At 45.8% G+C, this 26,536-nt stretch overlaps 1 protein-coding gene across 3 annotated transcripts in view; it reads right to left on the bottom strand.

The window, feature by feature from the left end:
• LOC106645521 (LIM domain only protein 3) overlaps nt 1–26,536 on the bottom strand; it is an 80,594-nt gene that overhangs the window by 35,060 nt on the left and 18,998 nt on the right. For 2 of the 3 annotated variants that reach the window (XM_014361409.2, XM_014361410.2), the window contains exon 1: nt 698–949. The exons of the other annotated variant lie outside the window; for it this stretch is intronic. The gene's annotated coding sequence lies outside the window, so the exon portion shown is untranslated. Of the gene's footprint in view, nt 1–697; nt 950–26,536 lie in introns of those variants that run through there. 3 annotated transcript variants of the gene reach the window in all.

Below are 26,536 nucleotides of genomic sequence, written 5' to 3'. Positions count from 1 at the left end.
GAAAACGCCGTTCGATTATTCCAGCTGTTGAATTCAATTGTACAACGTATATAATTAACTAAATTTCGACATTTGCGCTTGAAATCTCACCCCATACCGTTGAATTTGCATTTGAAATTACAACTCGGCTAATTCATTCGTATATATACCTGCGTGTATCGATTACACACGTGGTTATGTTTCCCGTTGTGTGGGGGGGGGGAGGTTATTCATAATTTAATTTTCCGATAACGCGCGCGTGCACGCGTGTGCGTTTCTTTTTCGTCGGGAAGAGGGGAGGGGGCGATTGATGAATCATTTATAAGATCATTTATTTCATTGCAAATTCATGCGCGCTCATCAAATCATATCCGCCAGATATTTGTGTGTGTTCTACACTGTAATCCGACGCTCGACATGGAATCCAATATAAATTCATTAAATCGTGCCGCATGTAATTATAATTTATTTATTAATATTTCTCGACGTTTTGTGCACGCGCGTTGTTTTTTTTTTTTTTTTTTCTCCAAACCAGACAGATATTGCAATTTAGTAATTTGAAGGAAATGATACACGCAAGCTTTCGCATCTATGTAATATCGTCTTCCCGCACAGTATCGATTAAAACAAATTTTTACACTATACCGGCTGTTTGTATTATACGTACAGCATCGGATACAATAATTAACAAAAAAAAAAAAAAAACTTTGTGCCTCACCTCGACAGCCTCATTTTGCAATCACCTCGATCTTCCTGGTATCCCGATCGACACCCCCATCACTCCGAGAACAAGCAAAAGGTCACGTCCTCACCTTGTACCATCACCTCCTCGACGATCGATCCCGGCGTACCAGGTACGTACCAGTTCGCGCACTGTGGGTCACCCCGACTCGATCTCGAAAAACTATACCGGAAGAGATCCACACGTATATATATATATATACGCGCTTGCGCTGGTCCGAGAGGGAGGGAGAGGGAGAAAAACAGGTCCGCGTGACGTCCCCGCGGAGGGACGAGTGGCGACGCAATGTGTCCGCGATATAGGTTGAGGCGCGAGCCTCCTCCGAGTGCTCGGCGTGTGCGCGCGCAAAAAGAGTTGGCACCCGAGCCGCCCCCGAGGCTCCGCCCTTGCTCCCACGCGCGCCCCGTCCTCCGAGAGGACCACCCACCTCCTCCCCTTACCCTCCTCTAGCGCGTCCTCTCTGTTACCGTCATCGAAATAACCTCCCGATTCTCCTCACCGGGGCTGTAGGTGCGAATCGGAATTTCCACGCGCTCGGTATGGGCTTGTCGATCTTTACGGCGCCAAGGCTGAATTATTCATCGAAAGAAGGGGGAAATAAATCAATACCATGTACAAAAGAGGGGGTGGACGAGCTGTGCCGGAGAGGAAAAATCAGTTGTTAATGTATTGGCGGCCGTCGTCTGTAGCCAGTAGTTCGGGTCAACGAGTGGTCAGACGCTCGGGTTGACGGAAAGGAGCTGTGGGCTTTTTCTGGGGAAGAGTTGGGGATTTTCGAGGGAACGTGTCTTTTTTACATTGGAATACTGGGGAATTCCTTTGAATGAGGCCAACAATTTTCAATAAGGTAAAAAAAAGTGTGATAACGCAGGTGAAACATTTCTCAACTTCGGAAAATTTACATATTTGCGTGTGGAAAAGTTTATTATTTTAACGAACATTAAGGTATACCTTGATTACCATTGCTCCTGGTTATTAAAAAAATTGCTGTGATAAGAATTTTGTTATGTTTTTTATTGCAAAGTTTAGGCATTATCTTGTGATAAATATACAAGACACTGACATTGACATGCAAATTCGACAAGAAATGTTTTATTCTTGACAATATACACTTGTTGTTCAGGTAATTACATCTTAAATTGCTTTTAATCTTCGTCTAATAGTTGAACTACGTTTTCTAACATGTTAATCTAATTTTGGAGGTACAAAAATATTCAGAACGCGAGTAGAAGTAATTTTTATTTTTTATTTTCAGTATTTACAACAGTTAAAATGGCCTTGCACTGGTTGGAAATGTAGGGGTACATTTTTCTCTGCCACTTTCCAATTTACGGTAAAATTTTGTATTAAACGAACAACTACTGTATATATTTACTCTAGTATTATTTATCCATACACGTATCTAAATTTTCCTTTGTTTTTCATGATTTTCTTTTTCCTTTGGTTGGAATAAACGCACGCTCAGATTTGTCCAACTCCAGAACGCAAGGTCTAAAATTAAACTGAAAAACCACTAATAGGCAAAATATTCCAAGAAAATGATATGTTCCCGTTTTCTATCATTGCTCCCCTAATCGAGAAACTGCAATACTCTGTAAAACAAGACACCCGATAATTTCTAACTGATTACTAGATGCATCGACGCAAATCGATGTAAAGACACTTTACTCGTTCCCAAACGCCAAGTTAAAAATACTAATCCGAAAACACCCAACAAGGCACACCACGATCACCAAGAAACCACGTAATGACTCCCCTCGCATGGCGCAAGCAAGCTCGAGTCTTTCGAACAAACGCGTCCTCGCTAATTGACCAACCGAATGTCGTTCTAAAGACTCCATCCACGACCCCTACCCCACCGCACGTAGTTATATAGTCCAAAGATCGGCACGAACGTGCTCCCCATTTAAGCGGCCTCTGTCCTTAATTCCCCGGCAGTTACGCGTTATCTCTACGGAGCTGAGAAGGCAAATGCGTATGCAAAACGCCCTGGCGCGAACTCGCGAAGCCCCGCACGGGAGGTACGGAGAATGCGGGGAAAAATTTCGCACGAGATGAAGATACCAGCTCCTGGACCCTTTTTTTTTTTTTTTTTTTTCATGCACGTGGAAAATAATAACAACATCGGGAAGGGTCGGGCGCGTGGGTACACACTTTTAGAATTTAAAAACCAAGGAAGGGATTTTATACACAGGTGACAAGCGCCTCTTAATTTTAAAAGCGCGCGCCAAATAAATGTCTCATCCAATTCGCTTGACGGCGCATAACTGCGCTTATGTGGACCTAAGGGGAGGCGCTCCCCCCCCCAAACGATACAGACATCACTCGGGAAAGTAATAGTAATAATTGCGCGAGGCATAAATAATCGAATACACACTCGCGCGCCACTCCATAAATTCGAAAGATTTGTGGCGCTAATATACAAGTAGCGCCCAAGACGGATGTGTATAACGCAAGGAGGAGGAGCGTGACGCTCCGCGATAAAAGAAAGAGAGAAAGGAAGGAAATAAGGGAAAAGCCAGCTAGAGGTAGGCGGTCCATTAATTAGCCGGAGCACATTAAGCCGAGCATTAATATATAGATATGTACGTAGCCGGCAGTGTCCGTAGCCTCGTGTTTTATATCCACCTATAGTTCCCGGGCGGAAGAGGACGGCGTATAAATACGCGGAGCTCAGGTAATCCGTGCCTCCCCCCTCCCCTCACATCCCCGCTGGGACTGTTTAAATTTTGCAAATCGTCCTCGGGCGTCCCTCCCCCCACATCCGCTGCCTTTTCTCGTTCTTTCCTCCCGTGCAGCGTACCCGTACTCTGCTGAATCGCAAATTATTCCGGGGGCTTTCCGATAACGAGCCACCCCCGCCTTGCGCGTCTCCGAGAAAAGGATTAGGCCCTTTGAATATGCAGGAGACCCGAATCGACTCCCGGAAAGAGGAGCCATACGCGCGATCTCGATGTTTTCACCGCAGCAGTAATAATACGAACCAAAAAATAAACCAAAACCCAAAGTCTCTCCCCCTCCCGCTCCTTACATACACGGGGTGGTGGTGGACAACCCTTCGCCCGCGGACCGACTACGTATACACATACGTACATGTATGTATCTATTGTACGTAGTCCGGGTGGCAAGCGCAACGTTCTCGTTCGGAATGCTAATGTGTATAATTACGTCCCCGGGGGCCGTTTCCTAGGATTGCGCCTCAAGTTTTTGCTGAAATTCGCGCGCGCCACGTTTGGGAGCCCCAAATTACCCGGAGGCCACTTGCTCGAGATTTATTTCGCGCGAGAAATATTTCCCTCGCGTACCTAATTACACCTACACGCACGTTGCGTTCTCTTATTGTTTTTCGCGTGTATGCGTATTGGAGACGCGCATTTTCGCGTGTCCCGCAATTTCTTCCTCCATAATCGTCACGCGAGTAACCAAATCTGGGGTAACGCATGGGGGTGTTTTTTTTTCATTATTATTTTTTGTCCCCCTCCGTTGCTCGGCGCCGAGCTAAATTGACCACGTAATCCACCCGTGGACGTAACGACGACGTCCGCGAAGCAGCTCACCCCTTTGGAAAATGTTCATTTAGCCGAGTTGGCCGACGAAGCACGCCCCGAGATTAAAGTCAAGGCAAACGTGTTCATCTCCTCCTTGCTCGTCTGCTCGCTATACCTGCAGCCGGCTCTAATGAAATTCCGGTCAGGTCGCTGGATTCTTTCGTCAGGTGCGGCCCTCCTCCGCCACCCCCCCCCCTTTTTTTTTTTTTTCCTCCCCAGTTTGCGTTTCGCCGCCTCGAGATATAGCGAACTGCTGCTGCGTTGGCTGTTTGCGCGCATGTATATAGGTACGAGCGAAAGGGGGGGGGGGAAATTGAAGATACGAAGATGTGAAAGGACCGAGTGACTTTATCGCGGGACGGCCTGTTGTCGGTGACGATCCGAGCGGAAAAAAAGGTACGTGCCATTTTTAGTGTGAGCGCGCACGCTCGGTGGGGATGAATTTTAGATCTATTGTGCGAGTACATTATTTTCTTCCTTTCTTTTTGATATCGTCTCCGTGAAGCGCGATTGTCAAATATTTTCGAAAAATATCGCAGTGTGTGTAAATTTAAAGAAAAACCCATGGCCATTATATGTCAGAGAGTAGCGGCGGTGCGTGGAGTGCAAGGGAACGGGAAGGGTCATACACGGTGGGGGCGAGAGATAGTCGCTCGTGAAATAGGGGCGGTGGGTGGTGTGCAGTCAGATTACAGCTAAGCTATGCTCGTACGTGCTCGCTCGGAAGTTGGCCCGGCGCTTGGCGTTTCCGTGCTCTCGCCCGCATCTGCCCATCACCCAACTCCCTTCCCCTCTTCTTTTCTTTCCTCTTTTTGCTCCTTCTCCTACCGTCGCCCGTGTGTATGCACGAGAGCGCGAAATATATTTATTGTTGTTTGCTCGACATTTCGTACGACGCGCGCGTGGACAATACCAGCGGCCAACTCGAGTGGCGACAAAAAGAAATTACCCTACGGGCTGCCCTGAGGGGGGGGATGTGGATGTATAACGCTCACGCGACGCGAAATAAATTACAGGGGACTATTTGCCTGCCGGAGGGGGGCTTTTTTTTTTGTTCCCGTAAATGGTTTACGGTGCGCGAGAGGATTCCTCTCCATCGCAAAAAAAGAAAAAAAAAATGGTAATGTGCAGCGCGTAAAAATTAAATATACGCGGCGGTCGTCATCCCACTCCCCCGGAACCCGAGAGCTGCATCACCGAGCGATTAACGCTGATGGCCTAGCCCTCCCCGTGTCCACTTTTGCCAAAACTAAAATGAGAAGAGGGACGTGCGTGGGTTTATACGCGGGGAGACAAAAGGGCTGGCGCGCCAAGTTTTATCTTGCGGGATTAATGGACGGATTAAAGTATTTGCGAGAGACAGTCGCGCGCGGGACGATGCGGGCCTTGGGGGGGTTGGGATCAGTCGGGGCTTGATTGGCTCATTTGTAAGTGTCCCCGGCAGGCAGGCGGGACTTGGTACACCATACATGTGTGCGGAGAAACTTAACAATCGATCGGGCAGTTGTATGCCGATTGGTTTGCTCGCCGGGGGGGAAAAAAGTTGGTGCGGGTCCGGATAAACCGTTGGGAATTTGGGTCGAGTTTATCGGAAGTTGACAAATTCGGCGAGGGGGGGGCCATCTAGCTCGAAATCGCCAGATTTTTCATCCTCGCTCGGTAATTAAAAGTCAGGACGTGGAGGCAGAAGAAGAAGAAGAAGGATGTGACTTGTTTGCGGGGGCTTAAATGGGATACCTCTCGGTCGACCGCGACGGGCCCGACTGACCACCGGCTTGTGTAAATCAGTCCAAAGTTGCGGTGGTTCGACCCCTCCCTGCTGCCCCCTTATTCTTGCTCCGTTAGGCAAACAAACGGCTCTGTATAGATCCTTTGTTTTTTTCATCGTTGATTTTCGAGCCCTTTTTTTTACTGCCATAGTGTTATATACTCACGCCGATGCACTTGGACACGGAGATAAAGTACAGCCCCTCGGTTCGAGAGTCCGGTGAATAATAATCGTGGGGGTATACGTGCAATATAAATGGAGTGTTTTGGGGGATAAAGCGCGTGGGTAATGTAAGAGGGCTCCCTTTTTATTAACGCGGATCTGGAGCGCTGTGTTTGCGGATCGTAATTCACAGCTCGTCCTCGTCGCGAGCGATATTGGCCGCACAGGAAAAAAAAACATAAGGATCACTGCGGTGTGCATATGGTCGAGGGGAGGAAAAAAATAATGTGGAGCAGTAGCCCTACGTGGCGTGTGTATCGGAGACAAACAAAAAAAAAAGGGAAAGATAAGTACCCCTACCTACTCGTGCATAATGAATTTTGAGACTTGGTGTTGTAACTTTTTACGCATACGTAGGGGAGGCTGGGTGTGGTTGTGGCGGTGGTCATTTTAGCGAAACCATAAGAAATAACGGGAAATGTGGCTTGCCCTCTTGAATATACGCAACTGGATTTTGTTAACCATCGAGCGATATTAGCGATGGTTTCTGCCTACGTGGGTACAATAATGAGTATTTTTTTTCTGGTAATAAATACAACATTAGTAATTAAATAGTGGTGGGTATTTCTATGTTTTCTATTTTTTTTCTTCGAAATAGTGCGTTTGGTACGGTTTTTTTGGGCATTTTTGAATATCCTATTGGGGACTTTTACAAAGTATTACTTAGATACAATAAATATTGTGATGGAATGTTTCATTTAATATTATATTAACGATGCAGTTGTCAATAAAAGTATGTAAAAATTTTGGTAGTCATGTTGGTTGTAGTGTTGGAATATGAAAAAAATACTCAAACGCAAATGGAAACTACCAAAATAAATTTATACGATAAGATATTTGAATAACGAAATGGTAGTAAAAATGGACGGATTTTACCTGAAAAAAAGTTAAAATTTCTAATTAAAATGCAATTTAGACTTCTTCAGTGAACGATTTGAAAAAAATAAAAAAAAATAATTTTTTCCGAGTACGATGCGTCACTAATGTGTATCAACAATAGATTAGATATATCCATTTAGACGTTATCAAATTTTTTACTTTTGTGAGTCAGTCATGCATGACGCATCATACTTGAAAAAATTCCGTTTTTATCAAGTCGTTAACTCAAGTAAATTCTAAATGCGTTCAATGAAAAAATGTTACTTTCTGTTAAAAGGCAGTCACCAAGTAAACCTTTTTTATATATACATAACAAATATATATATATGTACAATATACCAAATTTCGCTTATTTTTTTTGTTTTTTCATCATAGTACGCCGCGAACGTACGAGTTTCGCAACTTTGGACCGCGGTCTCCGACGTTTCCTGTTTCCCGGGCGCGACTGACTCCTTGCCAATGCCGCGCTTCTGGTTTCTCTCCTCCGCGCGTCTGTTTCTCCGACAATAGTCGCGGACCGCGACGATGACAGCGATGATGGACTCGGAGAAAGATAACGCGTGTCGGTGCCTATACGTATACTTGCTCGCGTAACGCTGCATAACAGCGAGAGACAAAACGTGCCACGTCACGCCGCTTCGCCCAAGACAAACGGACAGCTTATACGTATCGCACGCGCGTCAAGCCGACCCCATTGTTTTTTTTCCACCAGTTTCGCGGGTTTTGGGGTAAACTTGCGGACGAGCGCTTCGTTTCCGTCACCTCGAAGGGGTTCGCGCTGACACTGACCTCCGCTGTTTGGCACTCTGTTATCTTTTTTTTTTTTTTTTTTTTTTTCATTCAACGCCCAACTTTTGTTTCAAACTGACATCGTTTGGGGGGTGCGAGTCGTTTTCAATAGATTTTCCGTTTTGACTGGCACTTTGAGCGATAAAACTCCGCGTGAGTACATGGCGCAACATTGCCCACAATCGTCGTGACAATATAAACAAACGAAAATTGAAACAACGGCAACGAAATTTTTCCCTGTAGGAAAAAAGGCTCTTTTCGTGCCGATTAAATTGAAATAGTTGTGTTCGCAGTTGAATCCAACGGCATCCGAATTTTGCGAGCTGCTCCGAGGGAGGCGCTTTTAATAATGATTTAATTAGCATTCTTGCGCCCGGGCAGGGAGGGTACCGGAGCCTAAAATTGTTGGCGGCTTCATCCGTTTTTCCCCGAATCAAAGGATATGCCCGATTGTTTCCCCAAAGTTGACGGGCTCCGAATAATGGTGTTTACTTACCCGCTTGGTGTGTTTGTGTATAGGTACAACTTGTACAAGTAAAAATAAGGTACAAATTGCACACGGTGGGAGATGTTACATCGGGCCGAGGGTCCTAAGCAAAGGCTGACCCAGCTATACGTCCGAGCGAGAATTTCGCGCACATAATTATCGCGCGGGGAATGCACACACCCATCCATTACATAATATACACACATACAGCCTGTGTGTACACGAGGACACCCTCCTCGTCAGCAGTGGTCATTCGGCCGAGCGCTATCGGCCCGTGGCAGCCCGCTCTTCGGCCCATTACGCTGCATACTCTCCCCGGTCCTTCGTTAAGGACCAACCGATTTGATGCCCCCCCCCCCCCTCCGTGTTTATGCTATACCCCGCATCCAACCCCTTCTGCCCGTAATATCCTTCGGCACGGATAACTTCTCCCTTACCCCAGCCCCGCTTGTGTGCAGTTTAATGCATCTCGCTCGAGGATACATATACCATGTACCCGCTGTACACGCCGGCTCATTTGTTTGCTACTCGTGGGTATACCTGACGAACACCCAACTGTACTGCACGCAGCTGTAAATCACTCGTCCAGCTGGTCGGACTTGCAAATAAATAAATAAATAAACATTTCTATAGGCGTTTAAACAACCAATACGTGACCATTGATTGTCTCTTTCTTTTTCCACCTTCCGACGTCTCTCGAGGAGGCACTCGTTCAACGAGGGAGTTTATCCGTGGTGTGGCGCTGACGCGTCGCCAATACAGCGCACTCGAGCAAAGAGAGATGGGGGATGGGGTGGGGGGTGGCTCATCACACCCCTTCGTAGCTGCAGCTCCGAAAACACTTAATCGGAGTGGTGCTCGGTTAGAGCGGTGACAGCGAGACGTCACGGGGTACTGGCTCCCATTCCCCCAACTCCCTTTTTTCTTCTTCTCTTTGATGTATAGGCCGGGGGTATAAAAAAGAAAAAGGCCCAAGAAAAGTCGCTCTTCTCCTCTCTACTTATTGTACACCCCGGCGGGTAGTACAAGAGCGCAGCTGATGCCGAGTTTTCAAGCACAGCCAAACGCTTACTTGTTGATTCTTACACCCGAGACGCGATGGCGCACAGGTGGTGGACATCGATCGCTCACCTATTACCGCCAAACTCTTTACCTCTCGGTCTTATATTGTTACATAATAAGTATACGTAGTAACTCGAGGAGCGAGGGACATGTATATTTACGTTGCGTTTGGAGGAGTAAAGTATCCCTAGCAGGTGTGTATGTAGAAGTATCTCCGGGAGCACACGTCGATCTGTATAATTCAGCGGGGCAAAATTGTCGGGGATCCGTTGTATGTATACGTCTGACCACCGCCGCGAGAGAGTTACTGCGCGAGGTGTGCGGAGGAAAACGAGCACGGCTACATATATATATAGGACGAGCGTTGCGACGAGCCTCTAAATCAACGGCCGGCTCACTTAATCATGACCAGGGCGAGGCACAACATGGGTATATCTCTCGCGGGGAAATTTAGTGGAAAACCACGAGCCTCCGGTGGAGGGGGTTGTCCGATGCGCGCACACATATATACCCCGAGGCGTCTGCAGTTTCCTCCTCTTCTTCCTGCGCCTGATGGCTGACCGCTGGATTCTCGAGCCGTGGCGATGCCCCCGAATATACACATATATGTACACCCTCACTCGACCACCCCTCTTTGACGTCCAAGTTAGTTGGTCCGTCCTTGGGATGGGATGTATTAGGATTTTCTCTTTTTCTTTTTTTTTTTTTTTTTTTTTCTCTCCCTTCGGTTGTAGAAAAAGGAATACAACTTTGTGCGGGGGGGTCCCCACGCGCTCCCAACGGGGGCAAAGAGAAAGTACCTGTATCACGTCACCACAGGCGCAAATCCTCGCGCGAGGCGCTGTTTATTCGGAGCCCCATAAATCCAGCGTTGCTCGCGCGAAAACATCGAGGACTTTGGCGTGTGTATAGGTGGAGGCGTCCGGTGGTATATATACACACACATTTCCAACTTTCTCGGCTCATCCTCCAGCAGCTATCGGTATAATAAAACCATTAGGCTGATCCTCTCCGTGCGAGCATTCGAAGAGCACATAAATAAACGACCACACGGTTATACGACAACTATCCACCCCGTACGCGGTCCCTGCAATATTTTCTCGGGGTGAAACAATAACGCGCGCGATGATGTGATTCCGAGTTTTTTCCTTTTTTTTTTTTTTCATACGTGCGAAGCGTGTCCCCCGAAGCGAAGCCGTTGGGAAAACGTTAGACGGAAGGAGGATATCTTTGCCAAGGGTATTGCGTCGCTGCGTCCATAAACAGGGAGGAGAGAAGGAAAAACAAAGGCTGTAAACTTTTGACGCGCCCGACAATAGCCGCAAAGAGGACGAGGGTCCGGAGTGTCTATCGTGTATTGGGTTGACTTAATAACCCGTTAAATGGCCGTGTGTGGCCATCAATAATTCATCCAAAACGTGGGAGATCAACTCGGCTATAAAAGAGATTTCCTCTTCCACGTTTGCTTTCGTTTCTCTCTCTCCGAAAAATTGTACCCTCGTTTCGGCGTCACCGCCAAAATATATTAACAATCGGTACATCACGTGCATTCCACGTCGATGTGCGTACGAGGCGCTTCGTTTTCCCTCTGCGGCTGCACTTTCGGAAAAACCAACCGACGGAGGTTAACGTCGCGCACACACGCGCGCGCGGCTTATCGGGGCCCTCGCGCTACATTAGGCACACGACGTGCTCGCCCGCGCGAAGGATGCACAACAGCTCGACGACGTGGCAGAGATTATCTTGTCGTATTCAATATTCCGATGGAAACGCGGGCCAGGGATGATGATAAATCGCTGGGCTTCCGGTGTACGGAGGAGAGCTTTCTTTTGGGGCTTTTTTTTTTTTTTCGATTTGGTCGCTGGATCGGGGAAGAAGATACAGAAAAGAGCTATCCTTGCAAAGTCTCTCCTGAGCAGATTGTTGTTTGGAGGGAAGTAAAAAAAAAAAAAAAAAAAGAAAAAAGAAAAGTTAAAGAGTTCGAGGTGTCATTAATGCAAAGCTCGGCCTATACGAGACAATGAAACGAGCGCCTAAACTTCGCCAGTATAGGTACGAGCAGTTATGCTAATCCTAGCTTATTAATAAGGACTTTGTTGCTGCGCCATGGGAGTTGGTAGCTAACTCCTCGGTTAAGACCTTCGATCCTCAACCCCTTCCCTCTGCGACTATTCTTCCAAGGGGGGGGGGGATTTTCTTTCTCTCGTCGGTATGCGCGTGTACAGGGGATTCTCCCGTACGTCTGCAAAGTAAGCGAGATTTCTCGTTTAATCGTTTCAAAGCCCCGGGCGTTTTGCCACTGTCTCTGTTGCGTAAAGTACACCCCTCCCCACCTTTCCTTCTGTACTTAATAATCCACGTTTGGAATACTAAGTGTTATAATACGGACTTTAATTCTTCCTGAGACTTTTAGCTTCGGAAAACAAGATTACAGCTTTGCGCTTTCTTTCCTTCTTCCCTCAATGCACAGGTTGTTTCGTCTCGTCGCGTGTACCTTGAATTCGCAGTGATTCGTCGTTGATATAAAATAGACGAAAATTGCCTCTGGATTAGGCATTCTTCCCTTTTTTTTTTACTGTAATGCACGTATAGTGTATTTACTAAAAAAAAAAATAGAGCTCACGTGCCTTTACTCATCATGATGTATATTGTGGATATTCAAAATACTCATCGAAAAAAAAAGCAATTTGACAATCGTTGTACTTAGTAAAAGAAGTAAAAGTTTTTATTAAATCGCCAAAAATTAATGGCGGTCGCTAAGCATCAGTACTTTTAAATGAAATGGCAAAGTGTTATTCCTTATTCAATAAAAATTGTAAATTCAGAGTTTACAATTTTAGACCTCCATCCGATGGAGCACACAATTAATAACACACATATTAAGGCTCTAGACGGTACATTTTTGTACAAAAGATGTACGAAATTTGAGTCCTACCACTTTGATTAAAAAACTAATATTTGATGAAATACATCACTTTACGAAGCCATACCGTTCTTGTCATACACGTACTAAATAAATATGGTCACGGTAACAAATGAAAACAATGTTATCATCATCATAAAAAAAAAATCAAGAAAAAGGTTGGATTTTAGATTTTTTATTTAAAATATATTTAAATAAGGTAAATACTCAATAGTTGCCTAAAATCAACTCTTTCTTTTTCATGTATGTCCAATTACATTAGCTTGTCATTATCATTTTCGACATCACTAGAGTGTGGTATCTTTTCAATATTGATTATTTCGATAACTGTATTTCTTTCAATTATAGTTCTCTTCAGTCTAGTCCGGGGTTACGTTATAATACGTGTAAGGTTCTGTTCTACAGCTCGTTTGATATTATCTAGTCGAAAATTAAATTTCAACGAGTAAGTTGTGACGTTTTCACATAGGCCAACGATGCCAAAAAGTCCCAATTGAAAGCTGTTTGACTGAACGCGTAGCGAGAACTCATTATTGTGCCATTAGCATACTTCGATCATCACTCGACATCGACAACTCGATATGTCCTCATGCAGTGTGAAAGCATTGATTTTTTGTACATCAAAGTGTACGGTTCGTTATTTCTTACTTCACGTAAAAGTAAAATCGAAAACCATCATGTTGAAATTCTTAAAGTAATATCTGATACATTGTACGTACCAATACAGTGCAGTGTGTGTATTTGCATACTTCTACATTTTGTCAATTGAGCACCACAAGTGGATATCAAGATTATTAAAAGGTAAGATTCTTTTAGATAAAAAAAAATTGTGGTTTGCGATCGGACAAAATTCTCTTCGTTTGCTTTTAATACAACATAATTTTCCGGATATTAACCAGATAGTTGATTTCTGTTAGCACGAATGATGGTTATTCTATCGTCAGATGGTGATAGTGGGCCCATGTAAGATTTTCACAGAACATTGTCTATTTATTGAATGCATACATAGATAGGGATAGTTCTGTGGAAATCTTACATGGGCACACTATTTCCATCTGATGGTAGAATAACCCTCAATTGTAATGCTTTATAAGAACTAATTTAAATACACTTTTCTTGTATTTATTTATTTTCTTACATTTCGCCTCCAACGGATCACTGATCACTTTGAATTTCCAAATTCACCGGAAGGCACTGATATATACTAGCAAATCAAAAAGAATAAACATCGTGCAGTGGCAATATGTTAATCAATAAAGTTTTACTGATATACGATTATTGTCAATTGATAACTGTAATAAATTGAAAATAAAGTAATAGACTTTTAGTGAGCTTTAGTATCTTTGTTTGAAATTATGAAAGTTTTAAAATCATGGTGTTTTTGGTATTGGCCGCATTTTTTTACGACATTCGAATGATAAAAACGAAAAAAAAAAAAAAAATTTTAATCAAGATTCAAATAAATAAGCATACACTCAGAAAAATCCCTTTTGGAACGAATAAAATTCTTATTTTTCTTCTTGACAGAAAAACAACTTGTTAGGCACCCAGCCTTAATTCTCCGAGGTATCATCATATTTTTCAAAAATCAACGGCAGTGAAATTACTGCTAACTTCATAAAAGTTACATCTGGTCAAACATCATACATTTGTGCCTTTTTATTTACCAACATGGATAATAACAGTCAAGCGCAGAGTTCCAGCCATAATATTGGGACTTTTTGAAAAAGTATCTATAATTGCAATTCGTGTGAAAAAACATGTATTTCGGCTTTTAAGTTTACGGAACACAAACGAACCCACACCAACGAACGAATCTTCAGCTGCTCGAGGTGTCCAAAAACATTTCAACGTAAAGACTATCTAATGGAGCACATGAACACCCATACTGATGAAAAGCCCTTCAGCTGTTCGAGGTGTTTGGAAACTTTTTCCAAAAAATTCAGTCTTGCGATACACGAGTTGACTCATTCTGATGAGAGACTCTTCAGCTGCTCGAGGTGTCCGAAAACATTTCAACGCAAAGACTATCTAATGGAGCACATGAACACCCATTCTGATGAAAAGCCCTTCAGCTGTTCGAGGTGTTCTGAAGCTTTTTCCAAAAAATTCCGTCTTGCGATACACGAGTTAACTCATTCTGATGAGAGACTCTTCAGCTGCTCGAGGTGTCCGAAAACATTTCAACATAAAGACTATCTAATGGAGCACATGAACGCCCATACTGATGAGAAGCCCTTCAGCTGTTCGAGGTGTTCTGAAGCTTTTTCCAAAAAATTCCGTCTTGCGATACACGAGTTGACTCATACTGATGAGAAGCTCTTCACCTGCTCCGTGTGCTCGAAAACTTTCACCCACAAAGGCAGTCTTATTGTACACATGCAAGCACATACCGGTGAGAAGCCTTTTCTTTGTACGGTGTGTTCAATAGCTTTTACACTAAAAAAGAATCTCAGGAGACACGAGCTGACGCATACTAGCGAAAGCCCTTTCAACTGCACCGTGTGTTCCAAGACGTTTCGACGTAAAGACTATCTCACGGATCACATGAAAACCCATTCTAATGAGAGGGCCTACAGCTGCACAGTATGTGAGAAAACATTTCAACGTAAAGACTATCTCACGGATCACATGAAAACCCATTCTAAGGAGAAGCCCTTCGCCTGTACGGTGTGTGAGAAAACATTTCGACGTAGAGAGCATCTTACGAGACATAAGAAAACCCATACCGATGATAGGCCCTACAGCTGCTCGAGTTGCTCCAAAACATTTCGACGTAGAGAGTATCTCACGAGACATGAGGAAACCCATACCGATGAGGGGCCCTTCACCTGTTCGGTATGTTCTAAGTCTTACAAATATAAAACAAGTTTTAAGAAACACATGAAAATCCACGAAGAGGAGACTTCCCGACGCATCACCGATGAGTCCCCATCAACTTCCGTCCATGGCAATGCAGTTGGTCTCGAAAAATATGTCGAAGCCCCTCATCGACGTACCCACGACTTCAGACTATGTCCACGAACCTTCAATCAAGAGGATCAACTCTCAGTGCATGTGAACAATGAATACCTAGACGAGTGCCAACCGGTTTGTAGATACGAGGAATTGACGAGACGCAAGGACCAAGTTCGGAATGAGATGGTCGAATCCCTTCAACGCACCCACGATTGCAGACTATGTCCACAAACCTTCAACCGAGAAGATCAACTCTCAGTGCATGTGGACAATGAATACCCAGACGAGTGCCAACCGGTTTGTAGATACGAGGAATTGACGAGACGCAAGGACCAAGTTCGGAATGAGATGGTCGAGTTCCTTCAACGCACCCACGATTGCAGACTATGTCCACAAACCTTCAACCAAGAAGATCAACTCTCAGTGCATGTGGACAATGAACACCCATACGAGTGCCAACCAGTTTGTGGATACGAGGAATTGACGAGACGCAAGGACCAAGTTCGGAATGAGATGGTCGAATCCCTTCAATGCACCCAGAATTGCAGACTATGTCCATGAACCTTCAACCAAGAAGATCAACTCTCAGTGCATGTGGACAATGAACACCCATACGCGTGCCAACCAGTTTGTGGATACGAGGAATTGACGAGACGCAAGGACCAAGTTCGGAATGAGATGGTCGAGTTCCTTCAACGCACCCACGATTGCAGACTATGTCCACGAACCTTCAGACATAAAGATCAACTATCTGTGCATGTGGACAATGAACACCCACACGAGTGCCAACCAGTTTGTGGATACGTGGAGTGGATGAAGAGAAAATGCCATAGCCATGGTAAACGTTAATCGCATTGTATTTCGGATTTGCCTGGGGACATGAGCTGAATTACTCGATCAGACAGTACTTGCACACCTGTCCTCAAGAGATAAGTCAATATGTTTCATGCGTTTTATCACATTCCGCGTTGAATGTACATCGTGCATACATTTCAAAAATATTTGTATGGTAATATTAACAAATACGTTATTTCGGAATAAAGTTAGAGCCAATCAGAAACTTCTTGGCAGCCCAGGTAAAAGTGACTGGTAGTGACTGGTAAAGACGAGAAATGTGTATGCTTGGTCATACGTGCCTGGTCCGTCAAGCACATTTTGCTTGGCTCTCACCACCTAACTTGACTGGTACTGGCACAGGTCACCATGCTACGCAGCTGCCGCACTCCGTTAAGCTATTCTGGTTAAGTTTTGTTTTTTCAGTGCATGCTTCATGAATTTTTTTTTTGTTTACATTCGGAATCTTGGGTATTTTTGTAACTTTGACTGTCATTTTATCCATTCTGTACATGTTAAATTCATACTTATATTCAGGTAATATCTTGTGAAAATTTTGTAAACACATGTTAATAAGCTTTTAATAAAGGAACCTCTGAAGTAAGAAAGTCTTTTTATTTAATGACTTGTCAATGGCCTAGTTGGATTTAAACATTTGAAGAGTAAAAGAAAAAATATCGAAAAATAACAAAACAGTTATCTCATACTCTTATATACATACTTTTCTTAAATGTTGATAATATACTATGAATAATGAATTGCAAGAAGTGTTTTTTCAACATTTCATTGTTCTACCCTTGCAAAGCTTACTTTAATAGCAGTATGAAAAAAAAAAAAAAAAAAAAATGCATGAACAATACGTGCTTAGAGTACCCTCGGGATTAAATTTTACTTAAAACAATGGGCTCATGGTGTCGGTCAATAGACACGAAATACAAAACAAAAAAAACAAAAAAAAACACGAGAATAGCTAATAAAAAAAAAGTTGGGTGTGAATGACAACCGAAAACTCTATGCATCGATTACTCCCGCCACACATGACGCACGCGTACGAGAAAAGCGGCGTGGAATCGCACGCGCAAATAAAAAACACTCGCATGTTTATACGAACAATAAAGCTCGATGGACGAACAAAGGTGCCCAGCGTTGTTTTTCAATGTCCGATTGTCGTGTAGGTGTCCGGTTGAAAAAGATGGCCCCAACAGGACACGTTAGAGGGTGAGGGAGGGGCTCGTTTTATTGGCCATCAGCTCGGCCATTGTACACGATACGCCCGCGTTTTTTTCGCGAGTTTCCACGACCTTTCAGATTCAGATCCTCGTCGAGAGCAGCATGACACCTCGGCTACATACAAACGCAACTTAAAGATTACATACGATAATCGATCGTCCCGTAGGATTATCAGGATCATCGAATGATCGATGATTTTGCAAAGGTGCTTTAAAGTCCCATCATCCGACGCGCGTCGAGTCAGCGCGAGCCATTAAACCCGTATACATGTACAATATATATAATTGATTACCCCCCCCTGACGCGAATTAAATTGAAATACTCGCCCGAATATCAATCTAATTATTCCGGCAAATCCACTCCCCGTTTGGCATTCATGTATTAATATACGTGCGTGCGTGTGGGTGGGTAGAATGGCCCGAGCTACGACCGCAGCGGCAATTCGGCTACTCACGCATCGGTAAATGCAAGTAAAGTCCCGTTGTATGGGGCCTATTCATTCGTCGGCGATTCATCCTCGCGATTCACTGGCCCGCACGTAATCCCGCTTTTGCTCGAGAAGTCATGGGAGAACGAATCATCGGGGGTGGTGGGGCTCTTTTCGAGGCGATTCGCATTAGTCATCCTCGATTATTGCCCGATATCGTAGAAGAGTCTTGGTCGCATTGTGCGTGCGCGATAAACCGAGATATCTCATCGTTTCGTACCCCCCCCTCCCTCCCCTTTACCTCATCCTAAAAAACAGCTTTCACCGGAACGGCACGACTTTGGCCATCGAAAAGGGGGAGCTGCCAACGGGAGGATGAGTATCGGGGCGTTATCTCTCGTTTCCGGCTCGCTGCTCTCCCTGCACTCTTGGACAAGATGCACCAGACCCCGTGCATGCATATGCGTGCAGCTCGTTTCGCGTGATTTAAGCGGCGCTGCATATGGGGATACCGATGCAGCGGTGGTGGCGAAAAAATACCCCCCCCCCTCCCAGTCTCTGGTCTGTCATTTGTGCGTCTCTTTGGCGGTACAGTCGAGGTCGTACACTTTTTTGGGCGATAACAGAAGTGCGGACGGCTTTTGTGCGAGCGAAGCTCCGAGTTTTTCTTTTTTTTTTTGTTCCAACAAAAAGCTTATACGTTAAAGTAAAAACAACCCGGACGGTAGAAATGTCTGTTCGAAAGGAGGTTATCGTACCTCCAACTTTTCTTTCCAAGAGATAAAACCGCTGCTTGTTCACCGCCCCTTCGTTTTCCATTCTCGAAACGCGTATATATACGGCGCGAGCTCACTTTTAAAAAAAAAAGAGGAAACATCTCTCCCATTTCAAGCCCCATGAAAAATTCACAGCCCCCCGCGTTCTGTACTGGTACTCCGTACACGAGGTAACAACATCAGCAGCTCTGAATATTCCGTTACGAATCGTACAAACAAACAACCAACGCGCGCAACAAGCTCATCCGCAGAGTTTTCATGAAACACGAACGAGCCGGTCTGCGATCTAGACGCCGAGTAATATTCTTGGTAAATGGGGAAAAAAAAAAAAAGAAAACGTATATGTGCATGTACAGCCCCTATCGGGATCATTAAGCGTCCGTGTATTTTCACTTAATCCGAGCCCAGTGTGCGCGTACAATACATATCTGCCAAAGCGTGCTATCGCGAGCGAGCCATCTCCGAGCCGATCAATCACGAGCGTCTGTGCCTCTCCAAGTCGCGCGCCCCCCCCCCCTCCAGTGTTATTCACACCGAGTCGTATATCATTCCGTTATCATCGGCTCTTTATATGCGGTTGTGCGCTCCATTTTCTGTTACCCCTCTCCCGGCTAAACGCCGCGTCCCGATTATTCTCTTCCCTCGGGCTTCCTCCGGCTCTGTTTGTTGCGCCCGGCTATTTTTGCGCCCGGATGTGCGATAGGTCACACCGGGCCTCTCTCTTTTTCACGTTATTTATACACTCTCCCGTGAAAACCCTGGTTCGACGCACCGCCGCGCTAACGGTGTATTACACGCGACCACGGGGATTATAACTCGGTTCATTGGCTCGATATGCGCCGGAGCGAGAGCGAAGGGGGGCCGTTTTTTTAATGGCTCGTTATCGGCTCGGTACCCGGGTAATTCAATAACGCCGGCTCAATTAGCTAAGAGCCGCGTGCTTCTTGTCAAACAGCGACTCTCTCTCTCTCTCTCTCTCTTGCGGTAATAATGTAAATCACGCGGTCGCGCGTGCGAGCTGTTCGCTAAAAATTTTACAGCCAATTGTCTCGCGCTCGTCGCCCAACACTCCAATTTTGTGACGTTAAATCGAAAAACACCCCAGTTCCCTCTATATCGACGGCATCTTTGTACACCATAGCGTCGCGTAACCTATATAAATTATTTCTTGTATGAATGAAAACAACAAATAATCACGGTGATATTTACACGTTGTAATTACCTGTACGTAAGGACGCGAGGGCAAACATGATTATTCAGAGAGCCCGGCAAAAGGGCTGTACGCGAGGCGAGTTAATTTCACAGCGGTCAAGCAGTGGAAGAAGAAGAAGGGGGGCACGGATGGGTGGGCAAAGGAGCCGTTGGCGGTAAATAATGCCACTACGTGTCCAGGTCGTTATTATATACCAAACGATACTTGTCTAGGTATACCTGCAGGAGAGAGAGAAGCCCTGCACATAGCGAGCAAGGTCCATTTATTTAGCCCGTGGGGCGTGCGCGCCCGAGTTACAAATTATTCACACGCCCGATAATTGCCCCTATACACGTATAGCGCCGTTTTTCGTGTCCCTCGATGAATTTTGTTTTTCTTCCTCCCCCCCGTTGATGGTCCGTTATCACGCGCCTCGATCGTTCCGCGCGAGTCTGGTTCATCATTAGTCCATCTTATTCGTTTGCCCGATCCCTGAAATATTAATCCTATATACCTGTGGGTGAACCGGCAGGAGCGCGTTTCGTGTTATGTCCGTCTAGTTGTTGATTAATCGCCTCGGTATCAAACGAAGCGTTCACCTGGGCGTATTATACGTGTACGCGCGCATGACGCCGGACACGAGATGCCGGAGCCGACAGAGGGACTCGCGAAATTATTCAGAAGCGGATGGACCGCTCGGATTAGAGCAAGGCGAAGGCTCCTCGAGCGCCGATTACCTACCCGTGTGTTACACGTACACCCACCCGCGGAAGGATCACCACTCCGGTACGTGTAATCGGCTCGGCTGCTGTTGCTGGCTTTTTTGCACTGAATTCAAATGGCTCGTTAAGGCTGGATTTTCATGTTTAAAGAGTGTCGATGTGTTTTTCCTTTCTTTCTTTCTTTCTTTCTTTTTTTATTTTTTTAATACAGAGAAAGGGAGAGAGAGGGAGAGTAGCATCAATTTTTCAGGGCTTCAATTTTACGGCGTCTTGCGCTCAGCTCGTCTGAGCCGTTCCCGGTTGCTAATCACAAATAAAAAACAAAAATACACGTTGTTTTTCCTACCGAGTTATACTTGGCGTTTTCCATTAGATCCTCATTTTACGGTAGAGGAGGGGAGGTCATTATCCATTTTTTTCCGTCGGAGGCAGCAGCGACATCCAGGCGCATCATACACATACATATAACGAGTTTGATCCAATTAAGCTACCACTTCCACCTCGAGGGCTAATTTGAGGTTGCGTCCCGATGTACTTTGACGCGGCTCGATTCACAAGTTGAAAATTAGACGGATATGGCGCGTAGGGTAGTCGCGGGTATATAATATACGGACAGACGAACGGGCGGAGTGCATTACTTTGCCCGGGATTATTTATTCACGCGCTGCTTTTCCGTATTTGTGAGTCACCCCCCTCCATAAATGCGGAACTGTTGCTAATAGCCGTATTAAATCTCACGGAGGCTCGGCATGAATGTTTGACGAAAACCAAGGGAAAACGAGCAAACGAAGGAAAAAAAACAGCCCGTCCGACCGGTGAGTGATCTATACCACTTGCGGCGCCCCATCATCGTTAATTTAACGCGCACGAGGGGGGGGGGGCTCGTGTAACAATTAGCAGCCTCGCATGCGGGGCATCGTTAGCTTACGTAGGGGCACCTCGACACACGCGAGGGTGGTGCCCGATCAAAAAAGAGGCCCTCGGCGTATACACGGAAGAAGAAGCACGGGAGGGAGAACTTTTGCTAGGACGAGATTCGCCCCGCGGGATGTTCGACCCATCCGTGAGGGTATAGCGCCCCGCGGGGCAGTTTTCCTGGTTGCCCGCGTCTGGCCGCTCGTTGAGGAGCCACAGCGCCCGGGGCAAGATTCCAACTTTTGGTTCAAACCACCGGAACGACGAGATTATCGTCTTTTACTTTGTGACGCAATGATTCAGTAGTACGACCAAATTTTGGTCAGACCCCCGTCAGCGCCCGATGCAGTGCGTGTACACGTATGCACCCTCGCGAAAAATATGATCATGACAATATATGGGGCTCATCTGCCGGCGAGACTTGCAGTGCGTACCGTCAACGGTTTACTCACGTCTCCGGCTCGATTAAGATTCATTCGGCCTCGTACACGTGCGGCACATGTACCTCCTCCAAGATGTTCGCCCCATAAACTTTGATGCATACGGACACGCTCCCTTTCACCGCGGGGGAGGAAAAGCGCGAGGAGAATCATCCCGCGGGGCATTAGAAACACAATAGCGCCTCGGCAAACGAGAAGTTACGCGTCTGCCCTCTGTTATGTCCGCGTGTACGCGAGGGGTATTATGACGGATGCGAGCCCTTTTATCGTTCTCGCGCCTCCACCCCCTTTTCCCTTCATTTTCGGAATCGCGCTCCCCCGCTGCCTTTGGGCTGTTTTCTTATACGAGCTGCTCCGCCGTTCTCCGATCCTCCTCGCGTGCATTGAATACACACGAGATTTTTTTTTTTTTTTTTTTTTCGTTACTCCGTCGTTGGGCGCGTGTACCACGCGGATAAAGTGGTTCTGGAGCTTCCCGTCTCCCGGGCAATTAGTAGCCGCTCCGTGGCGCGGTGATTCCCCAAACTTTTCTGCAATAAGCGTACATGTAGGAGCGCGGTCGAGGGGGTATTTAGCATAAATGTAAAGTGAGCCGCGTCGGGGGATATAAATCGTATTCCCATTAGAACAAAGTGGGCGTCCGGTGCATAATTTGAATACGGCTGGATTAAAAATTAAATATTGTACCGAGGCTGGGGCGATTACGACTCGCCGGGAGAGTGGACAAAAAGGGGGGGACTCGAGTCGTTTGGTTCAAAGCGCGGGATGTGGGAGTTGAAATTAAAAAAGAATCAAAAAAAAAAAAAAAAATTGTTGTGCTCCAATGATCAATCAGGAAGGGGGCAAAAAAAAATGCAATCGTAAGGCCATTAAAACAACGCTGCCTGTCGAAGTTTACGACCGCCGCTATGAAATCGCAATCAATACAACTCGGCTCCGTACTTTTCGCGAAAAAAAAAATAAATAAAAAAAAAATACTAAAAAATGAGAATTTCCTCCCACCGAGCGAGAGAAATCCAATTCGACGCTCTCGAAAATCTGGTATCAACTTTTCAAAGTTCCTCCCGTGCACCGAACACGAGAGGCACTTTGCATCTCCAACGGAGCCGTTTTTTTTTTTTTTTTTTCTAATAAAAGTCCGCGCGGCTGCATCCTTTTGACTCCCTTTTTTTTCTTTGAGTGGATTTTTGGGTTTGAACAAGACACGTGGTTCGTTTGATCTGATCGCAAAAAAATCACCGAAGCATTTAAACAAACAAACTGCACCAGCATCACACGGAAACGCGCGAATTGAATTTCGTTTTTCAAACCAAACAGGCATCAAACGTTTGAAAAAAAAAAAAAAAAAAAAAAAAAAGGATGACACCGCTCACGAATATGACGCTGGCTTTCCTAAACGAGGGTAAAAAACTGCCGGTCCAAAAAAAAAAAAAAAAAGGCCGACCAGAGCAGAGAAGACGAAGGAGGGACGAAAAAAAACAGATAGCCAGAGAGAAGATACTGATAATGAAAAATCGCGTGGGTCGCAAAGTATAATTCAAACAAATGCCCGCCTACTTTATCCACGAGCAGTGGTCATTCATACGTGCGCGCTGACACCCTTGGCCAGTACTATGTGGGGGGTGGGGAGGAAATAACGGGAGAGCTATCCGTAACGTTTAAGAGACAGGCCGTGAGATTTGTCGCCTCCATTTTTGAGACCAGCCGGGGAATTTTTTCGCTACCCGCCGGCTAGAAATGATTCTCGATCTGTTTTTTCGTCCCCCTCCCCAGGATGATGATTAGGCGCAGGAGAGGGGGGGGGGTGGTCTCTTGTAACGCGGATGGGAGATGACCATTCGTCAGGCGCAGGATTACTTTCTTTTTTTTTTTCCACCGCGCGCTGAATTAAGAGATATGCGGATCATAAATGTTTCCGATTAGAGAAGCGAGAACGTGTACCCAAAGCAAATGGTATACACCTACGGGAGGCGGGTGATTTACATCCGTCGAGCTTTCGTTACCAGACACATTGCGATTTATTAGCTCATCATCATCGAATAAACGGCGCGCGAAGCTCGATTTATTTTCCGGAGTAAATAAAATTCCCACCCGAATTGTATCGCTCGTCGTAAAAACGCAATCAAACGAGCGAATCGTCCAGCATATATTCGAAACGCATTTGTTGATGTTATTTCGTTGCAATCATTTCGCGCAAACATTGGTTTTTGCGTGTGCACGTTGGCGCGCGAAAAATCAAACAAACAACACACGAATTTGGCTCGGTGTATACATTTATTTTTGTTTGGTCAAAAGGGGGAAAAAAAAGGGAGGGGGTGCAAAAAAAATCAACAAAACCCCCGTGCGCTCGCGTTAAAAACCACTCCCCCGAAATTCCAGGCACACCCGAACGTACGTGTATTTGATTTCATCATCGACTCGCATCAGCGAACCATATCGAAGTTACAGCCTGTTTTTCTCATACACGATACATGTACACCGCGGAGGAGGAAGATGGACGCAAGCCCTAGTTCTACATGATAATAGGTGTACGGAGAAATACCGCGGTGTATATATATATATATGTATATATAGCCCATGGTAGTACAGGAGTGGCACGGGCGAAGGAGCGAGGGAACAGGGGGCGGATAGAAATATGTGCGAGCCATCAGGTCGTTCCCGGGGGTGTGATCAGCAGTAACTAAACTTGTAAATCTCGCTCGAGCCGAGGCCCCGTAAGCCATTCCCCGGCTGACCAGAACGCATTCGTCAGTCTTATACATATATACATATATATATATTTAGGTTTGCACGCGCCGAGAGAGCCTAAGCGTTGGCCAATGAATTTTCGAGAAAATATATATTATACGTATAAACACTGTTATATATTGCGTGGACGGTGCCTCGAGGAGAAAATCATCGGAGGTTGTATCCGTCGAGATAAAAATCAATCGGAGGACGATGACCTTCGAGGTCCTCGGGGATACAACTTGAGAAATGACATTTTTCGCGCAATCTCCGGCCGCCAACGGTGCACGCAACGCAACCGCAAAACGACACGGTATAGGTATTATATATACACCCCCCAGCGCTCGGTCGAGCAGTTGGTAGTAGCGGTACTCATTACGTCCGCTCGTATGGTCGTCGTATCGTTAAAGTGCCCATATAGGTATCTGGCAGCAGGCGTGGGTTGGTAAAACCGCGCCTCGCATAATGGCAAAATTTGCGTAAACGGCGCGGTCATTAAGCTCCCACCCACCGCTGCTTTGCAAAACGGCTCCGCGTGTGTGACGTCGCAGTCGGTGGGGGAGGGGGGCGAAGGGCTGAGGGCTATAACTCGCGGTAATACCGAGCTAACCGTGTCCCCATGATTATAACGCTGCCAATTAGTCAAGCGGGCTTAGAACGCCCGGGGCCCCTCCTCTCCGTGGATGCGGGGGTGTGCGACGCTTCGTTTAACAACGCGAGACAGAGAGAGAGAGAGAGTCTAAAGCGTGACTGTGTAAACCTGTACTCCGATGTATATATATATACGCATCGGTTGTATAGGGGGGTCCTCTCCGATTCGTGACGGCTTTTCTCCATCGAGTGCTTTTTTGGTCCCTCTATGTGATGATTGTAATTCACCATCAGGACGGGCTGTTGAATGAGAGAGAAAGATATATTATTTTAAAAAAGAGCGAAAGTGCGGGTGAGGGGGGGGGGCTAATCGGGTGAGTCACATACACAAGTGAGGGGAGACACGAGTGGGTATGTATAATTGCAGGGGGGAAGAACTTTGGTAATTATTCAGTCTCCGTTGCTCTCCGAGGCAGTTTGCCGAGTTGCTCCTGTGTACATGGCAACACGTGTCGGCAAACGCGTAAAAATCCGAGAACTAATGCCGGCCTATTAATTACGTTTCTACCTAAACTATTGTCTTTCTCTCTCTGTCTCTTTGGGGAATTTATGCGCCAACTGGATGATAATTCGCATCCGGCTGAGCTCGACAACGCGTTATCATACACGGCTAAGGTTTTTTTTCTTTTTATTTGTTCCTTCGCGATTTACGAGTAAATGCAACGGAGGAGTTATAAATTCAATCGCCGATTATAGATTCGGACTTGACGTTTCGCTCTCTGTGCGCATATGCGTCGTCGGGGGATGTATTTGCATGGCAGACGCACAAAAACAAGACGCGAGTGATAAGAAGCCCGAAATCCATTTTCCCGCTCGATGTGCAATTCCGACGTATCTCCCTCCCGCCACTGGAGGAGGGGGCATTTTTAATTCAGCGGAAGACAGGAACGAAAGGGGAAAAAAAAAGAGCGGAGAAAGAAGCCCCTCGGGCGACCGTTTTCTTTTTTCCCCGGGCGCTCTCTCTCTCCTTTTCGCCTTTTTCTCGCGGACTCTCTTTTGTTTCTCCCTTGATTCTTCCTCGTTTTTTTTTTTTTTTTTTTTGTTTTTTTTTGCCCCCGCCGACCGAGTTTTTCTCCCGCTGTCATGTCGGTTCACCCCCAGATGAGCTCTGATTTTTACATTTTTCCTCAAATCATATCGTCGGTTAACCCGTACCCGAGAGCACGGGGCTGCCGTTAATTTTTGCCCCGAAACGAATTTCGCTCTCCTTTCGAACGATCTTGGCCATTCTATTTTAATTAGAACGCGTGGTAGGCCGAAACAGA

The sequence above is a fragment of the Copidosoma floridanum genome, unplaced genomic scaffold (assembly GCF_036245765.1).
Source record: "Copidosoma floridanum isolate Cflo_tuat_1 unplaced genomic scaffold, Cflo_Japanese_pri ptg000007l, whole genome shotgun sequence".
NCBI lineage: Eukaryota > Metazoa > Arthropoda > Insecta > Hymenoptera > Encyrtidae > Copidosoma > Copidosoma floridanum.
This window is presented reverse-complemented; position numbering and strand designations above follow the sequence as displayed.